Here is a 7,500-nt window from a genome sequence, read left to right as displayed (position 1 = left end):
ATTGAGATGATAATTAAACCTGACAGTAGATTTCATTTAAAAAGCTGTTAAATAAAAATGAAATGTTATGTTTTATTCTAATAGGAAAGACTGAGAGAAATATTTTGGATAATACTGATGAGATCTTAAAAAAATCGTTACCAACTGACAGAGTGATATCCTATTACAAAGAGGTGAAGGGAGCTTCAAAAGATGTAGTCCTTGGCTACGTTACATTCATAAATGCAGTGAAAGTTGTACGTCATATGTAACTGATCTCTGAGTTATCTAGAAAAAAGTATAACATTGCTAAGTTCCACACATACTGCTTTCCATCTAGTACATTGAGGACATCCTGAAAAGTGGAAAATTTAGCAGGGACTTTGGCAAATACGAGAAGGAAGTTACTCTGAAAGATGCTAAAGGTGAATGAAGTAAAGCTCTGTGTAATAAAAAAAAGATGAAAACATGCAAAATTAATACAAGTTTAACCACTGCATCTTACATTACCGAATAACTAATAATTGAAAGTACCTTTTATAGCAGTACTACCATCAGTATTGAAATATGGTTCATTTTACGCACATTTCTTTACAGTGATTTACTATTAATATTGTTCCTTTTAGATTTAAAGCAGTTTCTGGAGAATGAAGTGAAGGTGTGGTCAAGCGAACTAGAGGACCTGGAACAGAAATTTCTTGTCTGTGAGGCTGCATCACAACGCTCAGTTCCAGAGCCTCCAAAAAAAAGAAGCAAGAAGAGAAAATTGGAGGGGGAACTTAATCACGACGAAAATCTAGAAATGGCAAAACTTGCAGCTTCACTACAGATTGCTCATTTTTATAAGGTGCAACCTCAACTAATTACACTTAATTAATAATTATATGCTCGTGTTAGGTTTGTTTAAACCACAGCCCAATTTCTTATAACGAACTGTCTTAGCAGCAACAGCTGACCAGCATTGTTTATTAGTATCAGTTCAATATCAAAAATGTATCTGAGGACGATTGTAACTGGGAGAATTTGGATGCATTTTATCCTAAAAGTTAGTTGATCAATATTTCAGCTGGGCTTAACATTTGCTTGAGTCACAAAATTGTACTTAAACATCACCACAGCAATTATAGTGCATAATTACCCCTTGAAAATGTAGGTTTAATACAATTTAAAGAATGTGTGAACTAATTTCAGTTGGCTAATGGTAGTAAAGTGGAGAGCCCCGTTTCACTTCCACAGATTTGTTTGAATATAAGGAATTCATTAAAGGGAATTTTGATGATAATTGTTATTCAATCAACTTAACCATAGGAAATTCTTGCCCAATATCACCCAGCATTGCTTAGCTTAAAGAAGACCATCATGATAAAATGGGAACTCATACAGAATCAACCACATCTCAAAGAAATTTTCACTGATCCTCCATTGATATCATATCACAAAGCAAAATCATTCTAGTGAGAGCCAAACTATATTCAACACAATTTATTAAATGCTGAGTTGAAACTTGGTATTTAAATAATTTAATAACTTTTTGTTTAATTAATGTCATTCAAATAGGTTTTCAAAGAATGGAGTGAAATTGCCAAGGTGGTGCGCAGCAGTGAATTTGAAGAAAGCGAGGATGAACAAATAGACATATTTGATGTTAAGGTCAGATTACAAGCTTAATTATAATTACAATCCATAATAATAATTTTTGGTAATAGCTAGATACTGTCAGTGGACAAATGTGTTCATCTTTTCAGTTATTTAGGGCATTTAGGTTCTTTGACAGGTTCAATCAATCTATACTTACCTAACAGTACCCACCAGTACCCACCCACCTACCCATGTATCTACCTACCATGCTCATGGGAAAAAAACAACAAAGTAAACAGCGGTTGGCAGCAACTTCAATGAGATCTGGAGGTTACCAAAACATTTGCAATATAAATTTTCAATTTGGTAGTATTTTGTAACCTTCCAAACTTGTTCACAAAAATTAGAAAGTTTTGGGAGTCTTCTCCAGACAGATTAATTTAGAAGTCTTTGGAGGATCAATGGTTTTAGTGGAGTCTTATATTAATTTTTCAGTGTAAACTTTGGGGCTTTCTCTTACGCCACTTGTTTGGCACCACTCTTTGAACGGGAGATTATGGCCACCTCACCATTGACCACTCTGCCATGTTGCTACGCCTGCATCGTTCTTTTGCTAAGTACTCCAACCAAGGCTTTGAAGCATCACACAAGGTGCACAGAGCTCTCTACTCAAGAGCAACCTGTCATGATCAAGGAGGAGTCACCCAGTCATGTACGTTTCTTAAGATCTACATTATTATAATCATTATGGTAGTGACAAGATTTTTAATTGATTTTTTTTCATTTTTGAAATGTAAAGAACCTGACATAGTGGTTTGTACCTTTGAGGGTTCCTGTGACATTGAAGCTATCAATCCTTATATTCATTTTGAGTATAATGATGATTAATACATGTAGTACTGCAAAATTAATGTGGAATTAAGAATTTTTTTTTGTCATTCGTAGTGGACCAGATCATTACTCACTGGCTGTCAGAGATGATGCTATTTTTGCGTTACCAGTTCTGTAAGGCCTATGAATGTATTACGGAAGGTATGGGTATACTGTAAGACATTAAAACAATCCTAGGAATTTCATTGACCTGCATGCAGACTTTTCCATCACCCTTTGCAGTTATTTCCTTCTTTATCATTTTTGATAATCACTTTCATGTGCATGCATCCCTACAGAACAGATTTGCAATCCATAGAAATATGAAATTGCCATTTTTTGTCTCAAGAATACCATCTCTTGTCTGTTAAAAATGATTATTAATTATTGTATTGTTGGCTGCAGAAGCAAATAAGTTTCTATAATAGTAATAATAATAATAATTGTTGTTATTATTATTATTATTAGTAGTAGTAGTAGTAGTAGTAGTAGTAGTAGTAGTAGTAGTAGTAGTAGTAGTAGTATAATTATTATTATTATTGGAACTTATTTGCTTCTGCTGCTAACAATATAATAATAATGGTGGGGGAGGGGTTTAGTGGTATACAAGTGATATTTGGTAAATACTACTCTGTTGTCTTTAACATTTAAATTGCAACAGGTAAAAAGAAGTTTTACTTTCGTGGCTGTGGATGGTCAAACAAAGCTGTTGCATGGTCAAAGGAGGATGCACTTTGGATCAAAGCTATGAACCAACTATTTGAATTAATATATGGAAAGGACTTATTGAAGTACCTTTATTCAAGGGACAAGGGTACAACTGTCCAGGAATCTGATGATCCCAGATGTCTCTTCCAGTATGACCACAATGTTTGGGAGGCAAATTATGATACATGTGTAGCAGCTGTTAACACCGAGGATACTCCAAAGATAGTAAAGTCGTTGAAGCCTCACCTCGATAAGGTATCTCCACTGTCTGATGTGGTGTCTTCCACTCTGAATAAAAAAAGTGATAAGAATCCTCCAGCGAATCCTTTGTCTGAGAGCAAGTCTCAGTCTGTTGATGACCTAAAGGTACCAGCAGTTTCAGAGGATTTCAGCTGTGATCACAGCTCCCATGTCATTGACTTGGCCAGAACTGAGTCAATAGCACCTAACCCTGCATGGCTTACTACTGTTTCATCCTTGTCCAGGAAGCAGCTTGGAACCATTGATGTTGCTAGAGTAACAGCCACCCCAATCCGCTCGAGTGATATCATAAGGGTGTTTGGTGCATATAGTGAAAGAGATCCTCTATCTCTAGATGAAAGACCCCCTGAGCAAGTAGTGAGTGATGCTGAAAAGGCTCTGAGAATGAAGCAAAACAACTTGACACCTACAGGCGTTCAAATCGGAAATCTTGGAACATTTTCCAGCAATGGTGTATCAATCTTGAGGAAATTTTGTGATATTGCCTCATTAAGAGCAGCTATTCACAGTGAGGAGAAATGGCTCTTAGCAACTACAGATGGTCTCAGTGTGGCTGAAGTTAGATCCATTGAACAGGTGTTGTGGAATCAGAATCTGTTGATGTGGGATCTTTCTCTACTCTTGTCGGTGAGCGTTATCTAGACAACTTTGTTATTGATGTTGCCATTTTGCATTATGTCTTGGATGGCCAGAAGCAAGTGGAAACAAAGGCTGTCTACCTACCATGTGAAACCCACACTTGGCTGAGGACCAACAATGAGTTGTTCATTAAACAGAAGCTTCAGGGAGTACTTGGCACCTATGGAGGGACTGGGTTTGATCTTATTCTTTTCCCATTGCATATGAATGAGATGCACTGGGGTCTGATTGTCATTGACCTTCTTGGTAGGAAGTTGTTCTTTGATGATGGTTTCAAACTACAACCTGGCACCAGCGTTTTACCTTCCATTAAGTATATCCTTGATGTTTTCCAGCAGCTGATGCCGGGTGCTTCATGTTTTAACAATTTCTTTTGGTCCTCTGTAAATGCTTTTGAGCGATTTGGAATGCCATCTCAGCACAACTGCGGTATTACAGGTCAAGGACATGGGAACTGTGGCGTTGGTGTGATTCTCTCAGCGAGAGACTTCATTTTCAAGGGTGTCAATGGAACAGTTAATCAGTTTGGATGGGATTACACAGAAATGAGGCATTTGAGAAAACAGTTAATGATTCAGATCATAAAATGGGCTTCTGAGTAATTCTGTTATTGGGATATTTATTACACATGACACTTAATTGTCAATATATAATTATCGTAGAACTCTATAATGTGTTAATGACACCTTTCATTACTTTTTGTTTCAGTCATTGTTTGGCCTTCCTGAAGCAACAGAGGAACTTGGCTTCTTAAAGCTGTAACTCTGTGAGAGTTTTTCTCCAGGTGCTTCTTGGGAATAAATCGTAAATTGGACTGTTTTTTTTTTTTCTCAAAAAGGTGAGTCTGCGAAGCTTTTTCCTGACTGTTTCTTGGATAAACATATATTGCTAATTATCATTTTTTTACTCCTTTATTTGTAGTAAGGAAATATGTTTAACATTTAACAATCATTGTTTGGCTTGCCTGAAACAACAGAGGAGCTAAGCTTTTTCAAGCTGCTAATCTGTGGGAAGCATTTCCCCGGGTGTTTCCTAGGCACTAAAATGTACATTATTTTTCTTACAAATTATTTTGGATTAATTGATTATGAAAGAAGTAAATGTACATATAAATGATTTAATCACTGTTTGGCTTGCCTGAGACAGCAGAGGAGCTTAGCTTTTTCAAGCCGCTAATCTGTGGGAAGCGTTTCCCCGGGTGTTTCCTAGGCACTAAAATGTACATTATTTTTTCTTACAAATTATTTTGGATTAATTGATTATGAAAGAAGTAAATGTACATATAAATGATTTAATCACTGTTTGGCTTGCCTGAAACAGCAGAGGAGCTTAGCTTTTTCAAGCCGCTAATCTGTGGAAAGCTTTTCCCCGGGTGTTTCCTAGGCACTAAAATGTACATTATGTTTCTTAAAAATTATTTTTGATTAATTGATTATGAAAGAAGTAAATGTGCGTATAAATGATTTAATCACTGTTTGGCTTGCCTGAAACAACAGAGGAGCTTGGCTTTTTCAAGCTGTTAAATCGTGGGAAGCTTTTCCTCAGGTGTTTCTTGGCCACAATAATGAACATTTCACTAATTAATAATGAAGGAAGTTAATGTGTGTATAAATTTAATATTTTAATCACTGTTTGGCTTGCCTGAAACAACAGAGGAGCCTAGCTTTTTCAAGCTGCTTATCTGTAGGAAGGTTTTCCTCAGGTGTTTCTTGGGCACTAAAATGTTACACATTATTTCTCTTAAAGATCACTTTTGACAAATAAGTAATGGAGGAAGTAAGTGCATACATGTATATATAAATATTGTAATCACTGTTTGGCTTGCCTGAAACAAGAGAGGAGCTTAGCTTTTTCAAGCTGCTTATCTGTGGGAAGGTTTCCCCGGGTGTTTCTTGGGCACTAAAATGTACATTATTTGCTTAAAATTCATTTTTGTCAGATTAATAATGAAAGAAGTACTTGTGTATAAACATTACAATGATTGGTTTTTCCTGAAATAACAGTTTCAAGTAATAACAATAAATGCTTGTTATCCATGCAGAATACGTTGTTTTCACTTGTATTCATGATTAATGCATCATATTGTATGATTTTGTAGTTTGGGGATCCTGCACTTATGTTGTTTTGAAACTGGAGTTCCTTCATGGAGGAAACGTGGAGCTGGCCAAATTACGCTGCCTAAGGTCAACCCTTTTGAGAGCCTATAGCAGGATCTAATGAAGTATAATTTTTTCGGGTTTTTTTTCCATTTTATTTCCAAACTGTTTTGCAACCAAACTTCCGATCTTCAACCCTACAAGGTTGACAAATTTTGATTCCTAACCCCTAGAAAAAGAAGCAGTCTGCTCACTCAGTGATCCCAGGCTAATGATCCATATAACTCCAGTGCTGTGAATGCTGATCCTTTTAGTTCTTCACTTTGGATTCCTGATCAATAATCTCGCTACAAGCCTGCCTGGCTAAAGAATCTCAAAAGGAGGGTTTACAGAATGTGTTGTTTATGTTATTTTCCAGCTGATGTTTTACCTCAGTGAGGAAATTATAATTTGCTAAATTCTACTAGTCAAATGTCACTTGTCAATTGATTTTCCTATAAATGGACTTTTCCAACATATATTCTAACAGTTAAAATTCCATTTGTAGAAGTTTCAAATATTGGGCTCCACATTAGCTCGCATTCCCTTGTTGCTCTGCCTTCTCCAATACCAACGATTATTTTTGACATAAGGGAGGCCTTCTTGGCAATCCGCCTTTTTTTAGCAGCTTCAAGGGCAGCACGACCAGATAATTCAAGGGCACTGCTTGGTAGCTCAGTGGACCCATTAAAATATTTTGTCAAGGACAACTTCACGATTGATTGCTCTGACAGTGCTTGCTCAACGTCACCAATGTTATAGCTTTTAAATGACATCTGTAAAGCTCTTTCCTTCCATATGGGAGGTTTGAGGTGTCTGTGTTCTTTTACCCCGTTGAGTTTTGCACTCCCTATTTTGCTGAGTAGATGACTAAAGAAGTCAAGTCGGACATTTGTGAACACAAAGTGGCACCATTTGGCTGCAAAAGTTAAATAAACCGTTTTTTTTCAATTTATGTAAGACCTTTTAATTAAGTACGTATAAATAATGGAGAGTTAATTGACTGGGGATTTATGTTTTCCTTTCAAAACTTGGTTGTCCTTTGGCAAGTCCCTTCCAATTTCGTCAATTTAATATTAAAAAAACCCATTCAACCATACCTACAGGATGAGTCAACTTTGTCCAGCTTCAGAGCAAGCATGTTTTGGATAGTCTTAAATCTCGTAAATAGAAATGCAAATAACTTGCTCTTGAAAGGCATCCAAAAGAGTTCCATATACAAAATACCACCCCCGCCCCCCTTTCCTTTTACAGCTTTGATCCATTTTTGATTGTGTGATGTTGCTGCTGTTTTTACCATTAATTTCCGCTGTTCAGGGTGATCGCACAC

Source organism: Montipora capricornis, chromosome 4, assembly GCF_036669925.1.
Source record: "Montipora capricornis isolate CH-2021 chromosome 4, ASM3666992v2, whole genome shotgun sequence".
NCBI classification, from domain to species: Eukaryota; Metazoa; Cnidaria; class Anthozoa; order Scleractinia; family Acroporidae; genus Montipora; species Montipora capricornis.
This window is presented reverse-complemented; position numbering follows the sequence as displayed.